General features: G+C 50.5%; 1 protein-coding gene and 1 pseudogene across 1 annotated transcript in view; one reads left to right on the top strand and one right to left on the bottom strand.

Moving 5' to 3' along the window:
* The window catches only part of PITPNC1 (phosphatidylinositol transfer protein cytoplasmic 1), a 277,922-nt gene that overhangs the window by 212,052 nt on the left and 44,501 nt on the right, over positions 1 to 21,369 (bottom strand). The window lies entirely within an intron of this gene.
* Positions 356 to 2,384, top strand: LOC100338011 (spermine synthase pseudogene; annotated as a pseudogene).

The raw sequence follows: 21,369 nt of genomic DNA, 5'->3' as shown, positions 1-21,369 counted from the left end.
CCAAGCCAAAGCCAAAAGCCAGAACTGCACTGGAGACCCAAGTACTCAGCCATCACCTGCTGCCTCCCAGGGTGTGGGTCAGCAGGAAGCCGGAATGAGAACTGGAGCTGGGGCTTGAAGCCAGGCACCCAGACGCGGGCGCTCCTACCACTGTGCCCAGCGCCTGCCCCGTCTCCCACGTCCACCACCACGTCCACAGGCAGCTTCTCCGAGGGCAGGGTGCTCCCAGTTAAGACATCTAGACGCTGAATCTTCCCATCTGACCCCAGCAAGGAGATTACTTGCTGCTTCACCTGTCCGAACTGCTGCTTTGGACTCAGAGAAAACAGAATCAAATCTGCCATAAATGCTGACCATGGAAATCAGAAGTGACTTCAAAAAGTTCATGGAACAGGGTAATTAAAAGATGTTTTTGGTGCCAAAAAAAATTTGAAATCCATTCAGATTTTTTCATTATATGCATTTTCCATGAACTTTTTGAAGTACCTGTGTATATCCCACAAAGTCAATTACATGGCGTATCAGTACTGCAAATGAGTATTTTTTTAAAAACTTGTCAAAATCAAGTTTACAATTTCCTCCATGTGTCGATCCAAGATACACAGAGTGATGCTATCGATATTCATCCCTCTTACCTATAATAAACTGTCACCTACTATTCAGAAGTAGTTTTGTCTGAATTACTCCGGGATGCTCACGTTTTTAAAAAATAGAAATGCGACAGTCCCCGCCGGCCGCAGCCTGACACGCGGCCCGGCCGCTGGTGCCCGGCATCCGCCTGCCCCGGGCGTGGCACAGTGCCTCGGCTCACTGTGGCAGCAGCACGGCACAGCATGCTCGACTTCACGCACAGTCCCAGAGCTAAGGCGAGACCACTCTGAAAGGCCGCCAGTCCATTCTCCAGGAGCAAGGGTTGGCAGAATCGGTGCGTACCTGGCAAGACCACAGCTCTTTAGCCACCTACACAAACAAAAACAGCAGCGTTGCCAATCTGAGAATTTACCCATGGATTAGTGTTGCTGGGCCTTCGGAGTTATGACAGTGATGCACAGGGCAAAGAAGGATCGACAGTCGTTTGAACAAAGTAGAAGGAAGAATGAAAGAACTGAGTCAGGACAGAACCGGGCGGGTGAAGCGAAGGTCGCCCAAGTTCGGGGGGGGGGGGGCGTTGACAGACACTGGCACACCGCCTGCCGCCGGGCGCTGGGTTGAGGATGACACAGATGAAGAGGTGTATGCGAAGACTTGCCTTCCCAGAACATTAAAATTCTACACTGGCAACATTCTCACCTTCAGTGGGAGTGTCAATCTGGGGGAGAGTGACTTGGTGTATGCCCGGGGCCATCATGGGCAGTGGCAGAGATGCACTGATGCTGGGAGGTGCAGATGGAGGCATATTCTGTGAAACAAACTGAAACCAAGGGGCCAGCGCTGTTGGCGCAGCGGGCTAATGCCCTGGCCTGAAGCACCGGCATCCCATATGGGCGCCGGATCTAGTTCCAGCCACTCCTCTTCCAATCCAGCTCTCTGCTGTGGCCTGGGAAAGCAGTGGAAGATGGCCCAAGTCCTTGGGCCCCTGCACCTGTGTGGGAGACCTGAAAGAAGCTCCTGGCTCCGATCGGCGCAGCTGTGGCCATTGCAGCCATCTGGGGAGTGAACCAGCGGATGAAGACCTCTCTCTCTGTCTTTACCTTTCTCTGTAACTCTTTCAAGTAAATAAAATAAATCTGAAGGAAGGAAGGAAGGAAGGAAGGAAGGAAGGAAGGAAGGAAGGAAGGAAGGAAGGAAGGAAGGAAGAAACCAAACATGACCACTATGGTGGAGACTGACCAAAGGGTGACTGAAGGATGTAAGAAACACGAGCAAACCATGTGGCGACGTCCCAGACGATCTCAACAGGGCCTGCTATGAGTCTAACAGAAGACCCGTCGTCCAGGACTCGGGGTACGTCAAGGAAGGGCAAGAGTCTGATCGTGAGGTTAATGCTTCGACAGCTGTTCCCATCTCTACATCTCCAGGAGACGATTCCTTATCGGAGCTTCTCAGACTGATTCTTGACCTCTGGACGGAAGTGTGGAAACAGGGTGGGAAGTACTTTACACGGGGAACTGTGTCACCGCTCTACGAGGAACAGCTCGGGCGCCTGTACTGTCCTGCGGAATTCTCAAAGGAGACCGTCTATGCCCCTTCGTACTTGAATTGTGGGTATTTACACTGTTGGAAGACGCAAAACCTTGATGACAAGTAAGTGTGCCCTACTCACGAGTGCTACAACTCCCATCCTGACGGCTGCACACTGTGCCTGCAAGTGACTGAATTCCTGCAAGTTTTCTTTTTAAATTATTTTTAATTTAAAAAACAATGCAAAATGTGTATTCTGATGAGCTAGGGTGTCATTTTTTGGAAGTCAGCCAAAGAACGATGAGACAGCACGGTGAAGACTATGAGATGCATGGACCCTAGAATGTGATTTTTGTTACTTTTTATTTCTGTGTGGGTTTTGTTTTTTTATTTTTATTTATTTATGTTGAGGGGGGTTTGGTTTCGGTAGACCTTCCATTCCGATCTCTAGAGGAATGGGCATCATTGTTTCATTTTGGAGAGAAGTTCTTGATGCTGTTTCTTTTCCCCAAAATTGACTTAGGTGTTAAAATTTGGTGCTTATAAGAGAGAATTTAGAGCCGGCGCCGTGGCTCAATAGGCTAATCCTCCACCTTGCGGCGCCGGCACACCGGGTTCTAGTCCCGGTTGGGGCGCCGGATTCTGTCCCGGTTGCCCCTCTTCCAGGCCAGCTCTCTGCTATGGCCAGGGAGTGCAGTGGAGGATGGCCCAGGTGCTTGGGCCCTGCACCCCATGGGAGACCAGGAAAAGCACCTGGCTCCTGGCTCCTGCCAGGATCAGCGCGGTGCGCCGGCTGCAGCGGCGGCCATTGGAGGGTGAACCAGCGGCAAAGGAAGACCTTTCTCTCTCTGTCTCTCTCTCACTGTCCACTCTGCCTGTCAAAAAAAAAAAAAAAAAAAAAAAAAAGAGAGAATTTAAAAAATGAGTAGCAATGCTTCAATTAAAATTACAAGAGAAATAAAAGAAATGCTGAACATCATCAGTATGTTGTTATAGATGCATTTAGCATATATAAACACAACCTATACATCTGTCTCTTTATTTGGTGACCAAACTAAATAACCTTCTGTATAATTTACCAATTATAAAATATCATTACTGCATGCAAATAATACCTGGCTCTACTTCATTTGCATGAAAGCAACTTTTGCTTCTTTAAGCACAACATGTACTTGGAAAGTGCCTATTATGCGGTGTTCTTGTCTGGATCCACCAAACCTTAAGCACAAAATAGAAAAGCAAAGGAAAAAGAAAAACAAAACAAAACAAAACAAAACAGAAACAGGTGGGAGGTTTGCTGCTGCAGCAGTTAAAATGCTGCACAGGACTCCTGTAGCCTGTATCAGAGTGCCAGGGTTCAAGTCCCAGCTCCACTTCTATCTTAGCTTCCTGCTAACGCATACTGCAGGAGGCATAGGTGATGATTCAAGCACTCAGGTCCTTGTAGGAGACCCAGACCGAGTAGCCTTGGCCTGGCCCAGCTGTGGCTGTTGTGGGCACCTGGGGGAATGAACCAGTTGATGGAAGAGGTCTGTCTCTCTCTCTCTCTCTCTCTCACCCCTCCTTCTCTATCACCCTTTCAAATAAAAATTAACGGAAGGTTGAAGCCAAGTCTACTCCTCCTAATCCTAACAACAGAACTCCCTTAGTCAAGAGACCAAGCAAATGAATCACAACTAAGAACAGCACAGCTTTCTTTAAATTCAAGAGATGAGGGGGCCAGCACTATGGTGTAGTGGGTAAAGCTGTTGTCTGCAGCGCAGGCATCCCATATGGGCACCGGTTCAAGTCACAAATGCTCCAGTTCCAATCTACACCCCTGCTAATGCGTCTGGGAAAGCAGCAGAAGACGGCCCAATGCTTGGGCCCCTGCGCCCACATGAGAGACCTGAATGAAGCTCCTGGCTTTGGCCTGGCCCAACCCTGGCTGTTGCAGCCATCTAGGGAGTAACCAGCAGATGGAAGGTCTCTCTGTCTCTCCCTCTCTCTGTAATTCTGACTTTCAAATAAAAAAAAAGTTCAAGTGATGCTGTACAGGGGGACTCCCAAAAGTTCACGGAAAATAGAATCAAAAGGTAAGTTTATGTTGGTGCAAAAAAATTCCCACGGTGGGAGAGAGACACCTGCTTCATGAGCTCCTGCAGGATTTGACCACACTGTCCCCAAAGCTGTACCCTTACCCCGGGCTGTCTATGTGTCACGTGTAGGGAGGTTCTAGAAGCATTTTCTAAGCACATTTGCAAAACTTATTGAATGTTTTCTTTCTCATTGGAGAAACTGGAAGGACCAGTGGAATTCGCTCTTTTCATACAGTCAGAAGAAGGCAGTCACTCCCCCAGCAGGGTACCCGGGGCAGGGAGGACACTGCCACCTCACACCGTTTAGCCACCTCTAAGGAGCCCTGGCAGAGCAGAGGCCGACAGGGAAGGTATGGAAAATCAATAAGCACTCACTTTGACAGACAGTTCTGGGTGCAGAAGCCCTGCCCCAGGTAATAAATCATTTCATTTAAGTTTATCTTTGCGTGGTGCACAGTGGATTACACCCATACATCACTTCAACCTCTCTTTCCTGCCCTGTTGACAAAGGACAAATTGAGAGGGATGGTGGGAAAGCTGGGAGGAAGATGGGAGGAAAACAGAAGAGTTCTATTATTCCACCTGTGTAGCAGAAGAAATAATTACGCTGATAACGCGACTGTCGTGTTTTGTTGTCTGAGCTGCCGGGTCCATTTGTAAAGTCGTAGGGAGCTGTTTGGATTCCCAGTGAGGTTACCACGGGTTGAAAAATGGAGGGAGCTTTCTTTCCAAACTCCTCAGGACACACTATCTATCCACGGTCTCAACAAGGTCACAAATACTTTTCCAACAACAATAAGGCTATGGGATTGTTTAATGACACTGCTTAGAAACTGCTTCCCGGAGAGCCCTGAAGCCCGGAACTCAAGGTGCTAGTGGGACTTCTGGCCCAGCAATGTGGCAGCAAACAGCGATAACATGGAAGAACTCTCCCACTGCAAACACCCAAGGATACTGGGTAAAATATAACCTGAGAAAGGAGGGCAGAGGCAGGACGGACGCAGGTGAGCCGACTCTGAGGCTGTACTGATTCTGAGGTTGTTCTAGTACCTTACACGCATGCATTTTGAAATCCCAGTGGACAAAGAAGGTGAAACCTCAGGCCACCAGGATGCAGACAGATGGAACCAAAACCCTGAAGAGAATTGGAATCCTCCAAGGGATGACAAGAAAGATGAAGAGAAAAAATACTCATCTCCCGGAACACCAGCTACGAGGACAATTTTGTCTCTGGGCTCTAAGTGGAAAAAACTCTCCTCTGAAAAATAAAATCCCAAATCTGAGCCTTACACAAGACAGTGCAGGAAGCTCCAAATGAATAAATGAGCAGGAACAATGCCCCTGAGCCAATGGTACTCCTGAAATGTTCAGACCCAGCAACACAGACTCTTCTACCGTCACACCACATGAGATTCCCACAGACGAAAACAATCCCTACAGGTCATCTGGGAGAACATTAAAACTTGGGATACACTTTCAGCAGGAAACAGAATCTACACCAAGTAAGACCAGAGCTCTAGGGAACTTGGGATAATAAAATTACAATTTGAAAAACAGAATATGAAACAAGTATGTTTAGCAAAGACAGAAAATGAGGAACTAAAGCCCAGAGAAAAATATATATTATGGAAAAAGTAACACTCAGATGAGAGAATAGGCAAATAGCACCTCCAGGAATAAATATCATAACCAGAAGGTACAAAGTCAACAGTTAGGTTAAATAGCAGATTAGATACAGATGAAGAGAGAATTAATTAAAATGAAAGGCAGATCTCAGGAAATCACACAAAGAAATCACACAGAGAAATAAAGGGAATAAGAGAATAGACAGAAATAAGGGCATAACGGGTGGAGCTGCCCACATGGATTCTGGTTCATGTCCCAGCTGCTCTGCGTTGGACCCACCTCCCTGCTAATGGTCTGGGAAAAGCAGTGAAAGATGGCCCAAGTGTTTGGGTCCCTGAAACCCTTGTGAGAGACCCAGAAGAAGCTCTTGGCTTGGATTGGCCCAGCCTTGGCCATTATAGCCATTCAGGGAGTGAACCAGCAGATGGATAATCAATCAATCAATCTCTCTCTCTCCCACTTAGACTTTCAATAAATACACAAATCTTTTTTACAAAGGGAAAAGATAAAAGTAGGTTAAGAGGATGGAATAATGGCTTAGGGCACACAAGTTCAGTGAGAAGGTCCCTATGTGTTTAATGTAAGACCACATAATGAAAGTAGAGATGCTGTATTAGTCTGGTCATCCAAGCAGCAGATGCCACGGGATGCTGGGGGAAACGCCTATGACGGAGTGAGAGGAGGAAGCAGGAGTGGTCAGGGAGAACACTTGGATCAGACACAGGTATGACAGAGACAGATGGAAGGAATGAGGGGTGACAAGACTCTCGAGGAAAAATGCAGTTGTAACAGTCGTGGCCGTGCCACTGGGGGTCCTCAAGCCAACATCACCCATTCGAGGAGCACAGCACCCTGCTGGGAGGGCCAGCACCAGCCCCCCCTCCCCCTCCCGGCACAACTGCCCACCTGTTCAGAGGAAGCATGGTGCTGAGTGATGCTGCGAGGGGGGTCAGGCTGTCACTCAGCTGTGCTTCCTGCAGCGAGATCCCAGCAGTACAACTGCACCGTGGTCTCAACAGAGGGAAGGCAACATTTTAAAGATTACAGCTCGGGATTTTTCAGAACCGTAAAAGCCATAAATCCTCTCTGCAAAGAGTATCAAGTTCTGAGTAGAATCCATAAAATGAGTGCAGAGGCAGTGAGACGGACAGCACGTCAAAGACGAAGAGAAGACCTTGAAGAACAGCCAGAGGGATGTGGCAGATCGGCCACAAAGAAATGAAAACGGGCAGAAGCTGTCTCAGGAACAGGAGAGGCTCAGGGCACAAAGGGAAGACTCTATACCTAGCTAAAATAGTTAACACTGAAAGAGGAGGGCAGGGAAAGGAGACATTTTGAAACAAAGACCAAGAAGGTTCACTCTGCAAAGGCTCTTACTTAAAAAAAAAAAAATGCACTAAAAGGAACCAGTGCTGCAGCGTAGCAGGTTAAGCCACTGCCTGCGACACCAGTATCCCATAGGAGTATCGGTTCAAGCCCTGGCTGCTCCGCTTCTAGTCCAGCTCCCTGCTAATGTGCCTGAGACAGCAGCAGAAGATGGCCCAAGTGCTGGAGACCTGGATGGGCTTACAGACTCCTGGCTTCAGACTGGCTCAGCCCCAGCCTTTGTGGCCATTTGGGGAGTGAATCAGCCAACAGAAGATATATCTATCTATCTATCTATCTATCTATCTCTCTCTCTCTCTCTCTCTCTCTCTCTCTCTGATCTTCCTTCTGCTGGTACACTCCCCAGATGGCTGCAACAGCCAGCACTGGGCGAGGCTGGAGCCAGGAGCTTCATCCAAGTCTCCCACATGGGTGGCAGGGGCCCAAGCACTAGGACCATCTTCTACTGCTTTCCCAAGCATATTAGCTAGGAACTGAATCATAAGTGGAGCAGCTGGACTTGAACCAGTGCCCATATGGGATGCTCACATTGCAGTTGGTGACTTTACCTGCTATACCACAATGGCTGTCCCATGAATAAATCTTTTTTAAAAAAATCAAAACAACTTAAGTATTTTTGGAAATTGTTTTAGTTACTTTTAATGCATGTACATAACAGAATAGTGGGTAAGCATTAAAACTTGGGCTACAGAAGCCTATGGATAAGTATTACATACTAAGTGAAAAATATGCAAGACAGTATGCATAGTATGGGCTTGGGTTGTATTACAAAATATGTGTGTACGATGGACACAGACAATGGGCTAGAAGATACAGAGTCAGCGTGTTCCCAGAGAAGCGTTTCTGGTTGGTAGAGACTCTGAGAAACTTCTGTTTTTTGCTGCTTTCCTGTAGTTTCCAAGTTTTCTGTAGTGAGCAGATGGTGCTTTGCAATTAGGGAAAAAAGCAATCATTATTTCTAAAGTAAGTGGCAATAATTCCAAGCTATACCCTAACGCCAGGTCCACAAACTAGATCCCGCAGGCCAAATCCAACCTGCTACCACAGTACTGTGCTGCTGATGAGCGAAGAGCGGTTTTACATTTTTTAATGGTTGGCAAAAAATTGCCAAAAGAAGCACAAAACACACAGTGCTTCTTTCTAAATCTTCGTGTTTAATCTGCACATCAGCCCTGTGAAGCAGACCCTACCACTCACTTTACAGATGAGAGAACAGCAACGTCTACATTGGTTACATAGGCAGTCAAACATCTCAGCGATGAAGACTTTGAACTTGAACTCAGACCCAAGAAGTCCGACCCCAAGCCCGTGCCCTCAGCCTGCTCCCTCACAAGAAGATGCTCCAGGATCCTGAGCAGAGCCAGACGGTCCGACGTGGGGGGCTCTGGGGAGCGGGATGGGGGTGCCAAACACCACGCTCCAGAGTATCTCTGTAGAAGGAGCCCCGTTTCCTGCCGTGCTGATAGGAAATGCTCACTCTGACTCCCACTGAAGCAGAACACTACCCTTCCAGGAAGCAAACCTGCACATGGATCACCAAAATCGTACCTAAAGATCATGTTTCGAAATTCATCAATGGAAATGCACTTTGCGCCTCCCTATGTAAGCACCTACATGACGTCCTTCTCGGCCCCCAAAGCCTAAAATCTTTACCCCGTGGCCCTCTACAGACACTGCTGGCTGACCCTCTGAGTTTCAGAGAACAGGTTGGCGGTGGGGGGGCAGGGCAGCAGCCCATCACAGAAACACCCCACACAGGAGCCACGGAGGCGCCCAGAGCCCATGCGACTCTCCCCCCAGCCATCCCCCAGCTCTTCCTCATTTACAGAGAGACTTTCTTCCCTCTTCCTGCTGTCTGTACTTTATGCACTGACTTCTCACCAAGGAGCGAGAAAAGCAAAGCACACACCCCACGACCACCACACACACACACGCAGGCCAAACTGAGTGTAATCAAACAAAAAGTTTGTTCAGGGGAAGAGACTCAACTTTAACGCCATCTCTGGACTTTATTTATTTATTTTTTACTTGACAGGTAGAGTTTTTAGACAGTGAGAGAGAGAGACAGAGAGAAAGGTCTTCCTTCCATTGGTTCACTCCACAAATGGCTGCTATGGCTGGAGCTACACCAATCCGAAGCCAGGAGCCAAGTGCTTCTCCTGGTCTCCCATGCAGGTGCAGGGCCCAAGCACTTGGGCCATCCTCCACTGCCCTCCCGGGCCACAGTAGAGAGCTGGACTGGAAGAGGAGCAACCGGGACTAGAACCCGGTGCCCGTATGGGATGCTGGCGCCGCAGGCGGAGGATTAACCAAGTGAGCTACAGCACCGGCCCCCTCTGGAATTTATTTATCACTGTTTCCTGTTACTTACGGGAACTGATGGCTAGCCACTCAGGCTAAGTCTCAGTTTGTGCATTCACTTAACAAACCCGAAGTAGGAAGGAACTTCAGAAAGTTCACAGAGGGGCCAGCACTTGTGGCATAGCAGGTAAAGCCAGGCCTGTGACTCTGGCATCCAAAAACGTGGTGCCATTTCCTGTCCCGGCTGCTCCACTTTCGATCCAGCTCCTTGCTAATGGCTGGGAAAGCAGAGGAGGATGACCCAAGTATTTTCACCCCTGCCACCCATGTGGGAGACCTGGAAGAAGCTCCCGGCTTTGGCCTGGCCCAGTCAATCTGGGGAATGAACCAGCAGATTGAAGATCTCTCTCTCTCTCTCTCTCTGTGTGTGTGTGTGTGTGTGTGTGTGTGTGTGTGTAGCTCTAACTTTCAAATAAGTAAATCTTAAAAAAAAAGTTCACAGAAACAGAAATTTAAAGATGAGTTTCTTTTCATGCAAAAACAGTCAGAAAACCACGCATAATTTTTTCACAAGGTTTTGCAGCCCCTGCTGCTTTGCCAAGCACCCCATCCGGAGGCACACTGCTGGGTCAATCAGCCAGAGCAGCTCAGCCATAAGAAGAGTCCACCTCTCGGCAGCAACACAACACAACACAACCCATCCTGCAACCGAAAGCAGTGTGAGAGGAGGACAGGAAACGCAATTGAAACCACAGCGAGCTGTCGCCCCACACACATCAGAATAGCTGTCATCAAGGACGCAGAATACCAAGTACTGGCGAGGATGTGGAGACGCCACAACCCTCACACAGTGCTGGGCAGAGTGCGAAGTGTGGTCACCAAACATACAGTCAACACATGAGCCGGCAATTCTGCTCCCAAGATCTCTCCGAAAGGTCCAGAAGCACTCGGCCACAGTGTGACTTGCAGGAGAGAGACCAGGCAGTAGTACTCACAATGCCCAGACTGGAAACAACCCAAATACCCAGCAATGGGTGGAGAGAAAACAAGATGTGCAGCCATGCAACGGAACACTACACAGCAATGAAGAAGACCAGCCGTGGATACTTTCTACCACATGGGTAAACTCCAAAAACATTATGTGCAGTAAAAAAAAAATTAAATAAAAAAAGCCAGTCTCAAATGACCACATCATGTACGATTTCCTATGAAATTACTAGAAAAGGCCAAACTAGAGATATCACGCAGATCACTGGTTGTCTGGGGCCAGGGTGAGACTAAGGACTGAATATAGGTGGGCATGAGGGGACCTGGGTGGAATGTGCTACGGCTGGAGGGTGGTGATGGATGCACACGCGTGGATCCACTGAAGCTCATCAACACGCCTAAAACGGGGCTGTCAGTGACATGCAAGTGGGACTTGAAACAAAACCCTAGCAGCAAAGGGGCAGCTCACGCCTGAGGTGGAGGAAAGGGGAGAGAAGCAGCAGAAGAGAGTTTGAGATAACGCAGCCACACCTGAGGGGCCGGGTTGAACCAGGGATTTAACCGTGGGTGGCACTGGTCGCCCGCAGAGATGGAGTGGGTGTAGACGGGGAGCGGGTGGGGGAGAGGGAGGAAGTGGTGGAAGTCATTACAGAATCTTCAGGTGGATGGCAGTCAGCTCTGAGTTTCAGAAAGCTAAGTCTGGCTGCAGCGTGGGAGGACGAAGATTTAGAGGAGCGATGGAGCAGGAGGCAGCGGCCGGAGGAAAGGCACAGCTGAGACACACTGCGGGCGAAGCGAGCTGAGGTCAGAGATGCTGGCGAGACGGAGCCAGCGCAGCAGTCACCCCTCAGCCCCAGCTTCGCTGTCCACCGTTCAAGTTGCCCTCGGTCAACCAGGGGCCAGAAATACCACGTGGAAAACTCCAGAAAGAAGCAATTCACAAGTTTAAACTGTGTGCCATTCTGAGTTGTGGGACTGTCCTGCCGGGGAGATGAACGGTCGCTTCCTCCAGCGTACCCATGCTACATATGCTACCCAGCACCCATCAGGCACTCGATGGCCATCCCAGTATCACACCAACTGCTGCTCTCTCCTCCCTCCCCCTCTCTCCCTCCCTCAGTAACTCTTGCAGATAAATAAATAGGTCTTAAAAAAAAAAAAAAGAGGAATGACCCCTAATTAGAAGATTAGCAGGAACTTAGAAAGAAGAAAGACTTTTCAGTGACCTAACAATCACTTCTGAAAAAGTCTCCTATGCATTCATCACCAGATCTATGAAGACACAACACGCTGTGTGAACGCACAGAGTATTTAATACTCTGACGTGAACACACACTGGGGGAGTATTTAATACTCCAGCATGGACGCACAATGGAGGAGTACTTAATACTCTGGCGTGGACACACACTGGAGGAGTATTTAATACTCTGGCGTGGACACACACTGGAGGAGTATTTAATACTCCAGCGTGAATGCACACTGAATATTTAATACTCTGGCATGAACACACACTGGAGGAGTATTTAATACTCTGGCGTGGACGCACAATGGAGGAGTATTTAATACTCCGGCATGGACGCACAATGGAGGAGTATTTAATACTCCGGCGTGAACGCACACTGGAGGAGTATTTAATACTCTGGTGTGAACACACACTGGAGGAGTATTTAATACTCTGGTGTCACACTGGAGGAGCATTTAATACTCTGGCGTGGACGCACACTGGAGGAGTATTTAATACTCCGGGGTGAACGCACACTGGAGGAGTATTTAATACTCTGGCGTGGACACACACTGGAGGAGTATTTAATACTCTGGCGTGGACACACACTGGAGGAGTATTTAATACTCCAGCGTGAATGCACACTGAATATTTAATACTTGGCCTGAGAAGGAAGCGAAGCTCTGACCCCTGCTGTGACACGGATAAACCGTGAGGGCATCACGCTGAGTGGAGGCAGCCGGGCGAAAAAAGACACACGTTGTAGATTCTACTTTTATAGGAGGCACCCAGAACACGCAAATTCATACAGATGGAGGGTAGAAACAGAGGCTGCCTGAGGTCGGGAGGAGACAAAGCAGGCTGACTGGGGTTTCTGTGCGAGATGCTGGGAAAGTTCTGGAAGTGGACAGTGGTGATGGTGGCACTTCTGCACGGCACACTGGTGCAAGGCTAAGGGACGGGCATTTGAGACACCACGTGCAAAGCCTGCAGTCCATCCTGCAGTGCCTGGGTTCGAGTCCCAGTGCTGCTCCCAATTCCAGCTTCCTTTCTGTTTTTCTAAGATTTATTTATTTATTTGAAAGAATTACAGAGAGAGGGAGAGACAGAGAGTGGCACCCACCCCAAATGGCCACAACGACTGGTACTGGGCCAGACCAAAGCCAGGAGTCAGGAGCTTCTTCTGGGTCTCCCACATGGGTCCCAGGGGCCCAAACACTTGGGCCATGTTTCACTGCTTTTCCCAGGCCACTAGCAAGGAGCTGGATCAGAAGCGGAGCAGCCGGGAGTCCAACCAGCGCCCATGTGGGATGTCAGCATTGCAGGTGGTGGCTTAACCCTCCAGGCCACAGAGCCAGCCCCTCCAGCTTCCATCTAATGCACACCCTGGGAGGCAGCAGGTGACAGCTCAAACACCTGAATCCCTGGCAGCCATACAGGAGACTTGCATTGTGTTCCACGCTCCCGGCTTTGACCTGGCCCAGCACCAGTCACTGTCGGCATTTGGGGAACGGATCAGTAGATGGGAAATCTCTGTGTTTCAAATAAAACAAATCATTTTAAAAGGTTAAAATGGTACGTTTTACCTCTATGTATTTTTTTACCGTGTTTTTTTTTTTCTAAGTTTCTCGCTCAGCATTCTGCCTGGGGGTGGAGGACGCAGGACCTGCCTTTGGCTGCCGTCTGGGTGACGCTTGCTTCATAGGCTGAGTTCTCACTAATCTTACTGACAGCAAAGGGAAGAAAACACATTTTGCATTCACACAGCTCGTGGTCCAAACATTGAAAGCCCCTTCATCTGGAAAAGCCAGAGAGCCATGAGGTTGGCTCTAAATCTATGTGAACACAAGCAAGACGCGTAGATTTAACTACGTGGTGGGCCTCGCTCTGTGTGACTGGTTAACCGCTGGCTATCACTGGCTGCCCTACTAAGCTCATCACCAGAAAGACAGTCAAGCAGTGAAAATACTCAGAACTCGAGCTAATACTTCCATTTGAGCTCCAACTGTGACACAGATGTCAAAGGATTAACCCTTTTAAAGGAGATGGATTCGCTTCTGTAGCTGTTTTGGCAACACCCTGTGCCTAACTGCTTTACTGTCCCCGCTTTCCAACCCACAGTGGAGACAGCTGGGTTGCATCTCTGAGCTGTGTGGATTATAAGGTGGAAGACTCTTGGCAAGCAAAGCCCCTAGGCGTGCGTGATGTCTCCTCAAGGTGCAAACAGTATGAGTTTTTTCCTTGGCTATCTGTCAAGAAAATATAGGGGTGTGCTTATGACTTTTTAAACTTTTTCCTTTTTCCCTTTAAATATAAGGGCTATGCTTATCTGAATGGCAGCTTAATGAACAAGCTCAAAGGATCCCGATGGGTGGTTAGAAGGCGCCGAGCTGACAGCCCTCCAGTGAAACTGACAAGATCCAACACTAGCCTTCAAAGGCTGCACGCTGGCATCAAAAGAAACGTGCTGGGACACTTTAATTTTATTAATAAACCTCTATTTTAATTCCTTTTTCTATGAGCTTCTTTTGTTTTGAGAGAGCGCCCACTCCCCCGATGCCCACAACAGCTAGGACCAGGGTCTGCATGAGCAGGAAGCGAGAGTCAGGAGCCAGGGTCCGAGCTGGATCTGGACGTGGAACCCAGGCACCCCAGGGTGGGATGTGGCACGTGGGCATCTCAACTGCTGGCTGAACCACGAGGCCAGATGACAGGCCGCTGGTGTGGGCCACTGTTAGCGTCTCCCGACACGCAACCTTGCCATGCCAGACTGTGCAAGAGCGGAAAACCGAGCCCGGGGACTTTGCTCTGTCAACACTGCTGCGTCACCCTCTTTGGAAAGTCAGCACAAATGAAGTTAAGTCCAACCAAATGGTTCTAATTGCCTGGGTGACAGTGCACAGGGCGACAGGAGCAGCAGCAAGGAGATAAAAATGCTAGCCCGCAACAGGGGCAGAGCAACAAATACTTAGAAGATCGATCGACCTGCCTCTGCAGCTTAGGAATCAGGGCCTAATGGCGCTTTGACAGTGGATGGTGAGAAAAGACTTAGCATCAGAAGATAAAACCACCAGAGAGGAGACTGCAAGAGAGAAGACAACCACCCAGTGGTTCTAGCTGAGCCCAGCAGATGGGAGGACTGGGAGGGGAGAGGTGTGGTGGTGGAGAAGAGACTAAAGCATGAAGCACATGAACCAAGGACCACCAAGCAGCTCCCAGGCCTGCAGGTGCATCCAAGGGAGAAGTCGTGCGCCCGCTCCCACAGGCTGGGAGAGCTGTCTCGCTTGTGAGAGCATCAGGCTCCCGCTGACGGAGTCACCATAAGCTAGGTAAAGATCCCCAGGCATCCACACACTCAGTGAAGGGTGCCGAGGAGGGGACCCACAGCAGAGGAAATCACCCTGATGAAGCCACCCCTCCCCCACATCATGTTAAACAAGCCGCGACAATTTAACATTGCAGCTGGATACCAGGTGAAAAGCCCAGAAAACAAACACCTTCCAAGGGGAGAGGAGCAGGCTCTCTCCTCCACAGAGCGGGCGGTTGATGGACCCCCCCCCCCCCCCGCCAGGACTCAGAAAGGGGACTCAGGGTGTGCAGGTTTGAAGCTGACACAGAAAGCAACTCTCAAGCCGGCGCCATGGCTCAATAGGCTAATCCTCCACCTTGCGGCGCCGGCACACCGGGTTCTAGTCCCGGTTGGGGCGCCGGATTCTGTCCCAGTTGCCCCTCTTCCAGGCCAGCTCTCTGCTGTGGCCCGGGAGTGCAGTGGAGGATGGCCCAAGTGCTTGGGCCCTGCACCCCATGGGAGACCAGGAAAAGCACCTGGATCCTGGCTCCTGCCATCGGATCAGTGCGGTGCGCCGGCTGCAGCGGCGGCCATTGGAGGGTGAACCAACGGCAAAGGAAGACCTTTCTCTCTCTGTCTCTCTCTCACTGTCCACTCTGCCTGTCAAAAATTAAAAAAAAAAAAAAAGAAAAGAAAGCAACTCTCCCTTCAAAGACAAGCATCTCACCTTATCCTCCAAAGGGATTCCAGGACAGCAAGACAGCGACAGCTTCCTCTACCCTGCTCTTCCCTCTCTCTTAGCTAAATAAATAAAGTTCTTTTTTTTTTTTTATAGGCAGAGTGGACAGTGAGAGAGAGAGAGAGAAAGGTCTTCCTTTTGCCGTTGGTTCACCCTCCAATGGCCGCCGCAGCCAGTGTGCTGCGGCCAGCACACCACGCCTATCCGAAGGCAGGAGCCAGGAGCCAGGTGCTTCTCCTGGTCTCCCATGTGGGTGCAGGGCCCAAGCACTTGGGCCATCCTCCACTGCCTTCCCGGGCCACAGCAGAGAGCTGGCCTGGAAGAGGGGCAACCGGGACAGAATCCGGCGCCCTGACCAGGACTAGAACCCGGTGTGCCAGCACCGCTAGGCGGAGAATTAGCCTATTGAGTCGTGGCGCTGGCCAATAAATAAATATCTTTAACAGCAATGAAATTCCTTCTTTTTTAAATGTTTGTTTTCATCTGTTTGAAAGGCAGAGCAACAGAGAGAGCATGTATGTGAGAGAGAGACAGAGACAGAGACAGAGAGATCTTCCCATCTGTTGGGTTACTCCCCTAATGCCTGCAGCAGCGAGGCAAAAGCCAGGAGCCCAGAACTTAATAGGGGGTCTCCCATGTGGGTGGCAGTGGCAGGGGTTCAAGTTCTTGAGCCACCCTCTGCGGCCTCCCAGGAGCTGAGGCAGGAAGGGAGTAGCTGGGACTAGAAGTGGCAGTCCAATATTGGATGCTGGTGTCCCAAACTGCAGCTTCACCTGCTATACCACAACACATCCCCAAATTCTTTCTGTCCCACACTCCTAAAGGCTACACACCCTGGCTAAGTTTGCCTGTATTTCCATTCCCTTCCAGTTCTTTGGACATAGAACAATTTCTTCCTCTGTAGCAGAAAAGCGTGCAGGAAAAGGGTTGGTTGTGCCCTAGTTTTAGGAAATGCTGAAGAGGCAGGAACTCAGCAAGTTGGAGAAGCTACCACTGGTGGCCTGGGGTGGGGGGGAGGGGGCAAAAATCAGCCAATCAAAGATACCTGGGCACTGACTGGAACGACAAAGACACCTGGACACTGATTGGAACTCCTGGAGCAGTTGAAGGCTTCTGTTCCAATGCCTAAACAATGCCCTCTATTTATGCACAGTTCAAAAGACCTCATGGCATCAGAAGGCACCTTCCGAAAAAGACTGCAGCTAATTCTCCCAGCAGCAGAAATCCACCCTGGAGAACAACAAAGCCTCGCTCTTTGGTTCACAAAAGGGATTAAACCCAGTGGGAGAACAGGCACTGTTGCCAGGTCATTTGGGGAGTAGGGCTGAGTGTGGAAAACTTGGCGTTTGTTTTGCTCCCCCATGAAAGCCTGATGGTTAGTGCAGGAATCTTTTTTTTTTTTTCCAATGCTCCCGCTACAATTTCTTTCACTGCTCAAGGAGAAATTAGTGAGCAAAGTGCTTCGCGAGAGAAGGAACTAGAAGGGTGTTGCGTAAGCATCACCACGGTCTGCAGCCGCAGGTCATGATGGTGAATGCAAGCCTTCAAAAACACACAGTTACATCAGAACGAAAGTTCTCCCAGGCTGGCCCCTCACCCACAAAGCCGCCCTCTCCCAGGCCTCGGTCTCCCGGCCCATTCACCGCTCCCCAGCCTGCCCTCTTCCAGCTAAAACGCTCTGCTGACCACAGGGCACTCACGGGACCCGCACCTGCCCACCACAGCGTTCTTTGCCAAAACCTGCATTCGTCCTGCACGACCTGCCTCAAAGCTTCCCCCACCCCAGCCCCTGTGATCTCGTTTGCACACATGGCTCGTGGGGCGCTCACAACCAATCAAACTGCTCACGTTCAGCCTGATGTAAGCACACATGGACTGCTGGGGACGTGACAGAGGACACGAGAAACCAGGTGGGCCACAAGCTGGCTGCTGCGTTTGGGTGGCAGGCACAAGCGGGTTCGTCACACTCTTCCCTCTCCTCTTGCTTATGTGTGAAAGTTCCCACAGTAAAAGCCTAGTAACAATTACAGTGCCCCAGAGTCAGCCAATGACAGATCAAAGATTCAAACCTAGGACCTCCTGCGCCCCCCTGCCATGCTTTCATTTTCCAAGGATTTTCTTTTTAAAGTTTATTTACTTGAAGGCACAGTGACAGAGAGAGGGAGAGACAGAGAGAGATCTTCCATCCACTGGTTCACTCCCCAAATGCTTCGACAGACAGGCGGAAACCAGGAGCCAGGAACTCCATCCGGGTCTCCCACGTGGGTGGCAAGAACTCAAGTACTTGAGCCATCATTTGCTGCTTCCCAGGGGCATTAGCAGGAGGTCGGATTGGAAGCATGGAGTAGCTGGGCACTTCCAGAGGGGAAGTGAGGATCCTAAGTAGCAGCTTAACCCACTGTGCCACACCCCCGACACACGATGGATTATGTCATAGTCGCTGGTACTGCTGCTTTCTTCATGGGATCAGGTGGTATTCACTTATTCGTTGACATGAAAAGCCCTGGTTACTCTCCTGGAGGAGCTAGGGACACAGGTAAACAGATAAATCACAGTCAGTGCAACAGCCAAGATAGGAGCTGAGTGGAAGCAAACAGGTTCCCAGGAAGCCTGCGTGGGAGAGCCCAGGAAGGCAGGCCAGCACAGGGGACCTGAGGTGGAGCTCAGGGCTCAGCAGGGCGGTTTTAGGTAAAGGGGCTCGGAGCCGGGACACACTTTGGTTAGAAAGTACGGCACGGGCCAAGGTGTGGTCTTGGAGAAGTTTGATGAGGGAAGTGAGGAAGGACCAGATGCCCTGTGAGCTAACGTCAGGACAGGGGGGCTGGGTTAATCAGGAAATACATGATCACGGCTGGTCTGTTAAGAGGGTACCCAGCTGCAGTGTAGACAAGAGCAGTGTAGACCAGACCCAGGATGAGGGTAAAAGATCAAGGTACACGCCTCAGGTGCAAAAATTAAGGGGGTCAACCAAAACCTCAGCCACCTACCTCTGTGTTCTTTTAATACACTGAGTGCAAACATGCAAATGAATGCAAAAAAAAAAAAAAAAAACCATAATGAGTGCAGAGGGGCCAGCGCTGTGGCCTAGCAGGTTAAGCTGCAACCTGCAGTGCCGGCATCTAATATGGACACCGGTTCAAGTCCCAGCTGCTCCAATTTCGATCCAGCTCCCTGCTAATGCACCCAGAAAGGCAGCAGAAGATGGCCCAAGTGCTTGAGCCCCTGTACCCATGTGGGAGACTGTGATGAAGCTCCTGGCTTTGGCCTGGCCCAGCCCTGGCTGTTGTGGCCATTTGCAGAGTGCACTCTCTCTGCCTCTGCCTTTCCCTCTCTGTAACTCTGCCTTTCAAATAAATGAATAAATCTTTAAAAAATAATAATAAAAAATGAGGGCAGAGCCTTAGTAGCTTTCCCCACTAGGAGCACAGCACGGGAGGACATTTCGATAGTACGTGGAAGGAGTCTGGGGACTGCCCCCACAAAGTAGAGCGCCCTGGCGTGCTGATTCTGTGATATGAAAGGACCCCAGAGAGCAGCCCATGCTGGCAGCCGTCTTGCGTCTGGTTGGAGTCTGGACCCCCAAGAAAGGCAACAGTGGCCTCTGGTCCCTCCCCTGAGCTTTCATTATCTAAGCTCCGGCCTCTGTCAGCTGTCGTCACATCTGGACAGGCCTTCGTCACCCTCCACTGTCTCCAACCCAGTCCCAACGAGCATCACTCCCAAACAAACTTCCAGGCCATCGCCTCTTCTCCAAACCCACTGAGTTCCCCTAAAACTCATGGACCACTCCCCTGGCCTTCTCTGGTCTCCCCTTCTCCAATAAAAAACGGGGAGGGGCATAGAAGTTGCCATGAACTTGGGGCTAGAGGGTGATCACCCCGCGATTCCCCGTCCCCTGACTTTTCCCCTTCTGGCCTTCATCAGTTTGGCTGCCTTTCCTCCTACTGAGTCTGTCTGGACCAGCCTGGGCCAGGACCAGCAGAGCGGGGCTGCAAACTTCCCTTTGTCCCCACAAGAGAGGGCAGTGCAGCCTCTTCTCCGGCCGCAGGCCCCAGCATGGCTTAGCAGGGCAATGCCCCAGCCGAAGGAGTCAGTCGCCAGGGGGGCTGGTCCTACAGTGACAGCGCAAGTTCACAGGGACTCCTGTGACATTCCCAGGCAGAAACGAGAGACGGGGGAAAGACAGCAGGAGCTCGAAGCTTAGCTGGAGCTGAACGGACCCATGGGACCCAACTTAGTCACAAATGCTCCAGGGGCAAAAACCCCCGCTTTCCTCGCCCTCCATCTGGGCTGCCTGTGCACCTGCTCACTCACTAAGTCCCTGCTAACTAAGTGCAAAGGAAGAGCTTAAGTACAGAGCACCAGCGACTGACGCCAGCCCGTAGGTAGTTCCTGCTCGTTCGGCTTCCCGTTGAGCAGATGCTCTGATGAATATTCAAAAAGTGGCGGCCACTCACGGTGACTAAGACTCTCAAAGTCTAGTAAGTTATTTTAGTGGCACTTTCCTGTCATTTCCTCCCGCTCCTCCTGCATCCTGAGGGCGAAGGAGAAGAAATGACGGGAGCGAGGGCTCATCGCCACTGGGACAGCCGTGGACACTCCATGGAAGTAAGGACTATGCCTGAGGCTCTCTCCAGCTAGGACGCAATTAGAAGAAAGGCTGACAAAACCGTGGGGCTGGGGAGGGCGAATGAGCTGCCGTCCAGTTTTCCGGATCCAACATCAACTGCATCCCCGCTTCCCACTCCTCCTGTAGTCTCCACGCTGCCGGTGCTGGCTTTAGTGTCCCCCCGCCCCCATCACGGGAACACGGCCCGTCTCTGCGAGCACACAGCGGGGCAGGCTGCACGCCGGGACGTGCGTAGGATCACCCACACCAAGGTGAGGCGCTGATGGTCGCCTGCTCTGGAGGCCACATCCCACAGGCTGGAAATGACCGCGCAGGGCTTCGTAAGGGAAAGCCCGGGAGACCTGGCTTCTAGGCTTCTCCAGAGAAGGGAGTTCAGAGATGGCAGCCTGCCGCCCCACGGCCAGGGCCAGGCAAGGCGCTGTGACTAAACAGGAAGCGGTTACTTAGCAGTCCAACGGATGTACGCGTGTTTAAAGCACCGTCACAAGGAGCTATACTCTGACACATCCCACAGCGTTCAAACCAAGCCAAGTTAACCCTGGCAGATGCATGAGTCTGCAAGTTGTGTCTGGTTGCCTCTCCTGGGGGCGCTGCTCTCTGTAATTATCAATTACTGGAAGCCATTGGTTACTGGCTATCACCAAGTGCCCAGGGCTTCCCAGACACGAATTGTAAACCACCCACCACCCTGTGGGAGAATGCATTTTCTCCTGCTTGCAAGAGGAGGTTCAGAGAGGTTGTCGTGTGCCTGAGGTCACACAGCTGGCCACATTAGAGCTTGAATTCAAACCAGGCGCAGTGGCATTAGCAGCATTTCCTTTTGAGGTCTCGAGGCCTCTGCTTGTGGTTACTCAAGGTCAAAGCCAGGAATAGAACGAGGCAAGCCGAGTATGCCAGCTGAAGGTCAGATCCTGTCTTGCACATTGTGATATTGTGTTCACCATAGAGTGTGTTGCATCAGCTTTGATGTTTGAAAAATATGGTATTTAA

The sequence above is a fragment of the Oryctolagus cuniculus genome, chromosome 17 (assembly GCF_964237555.1).
Source record: "Oryctolagus cuniculus chromosome 17, mOryCun1.1, whole genome shotgun sequence".
NCBI lineage: Eukaryota > Metazoa > Chordata > Mammalia > Lagomorpha > Leporidae > Oryctolagus > Oryctolagus cuniculus.
This window is presented reverse-complemented; position numbering and strand designations above follow the sequence as displayed.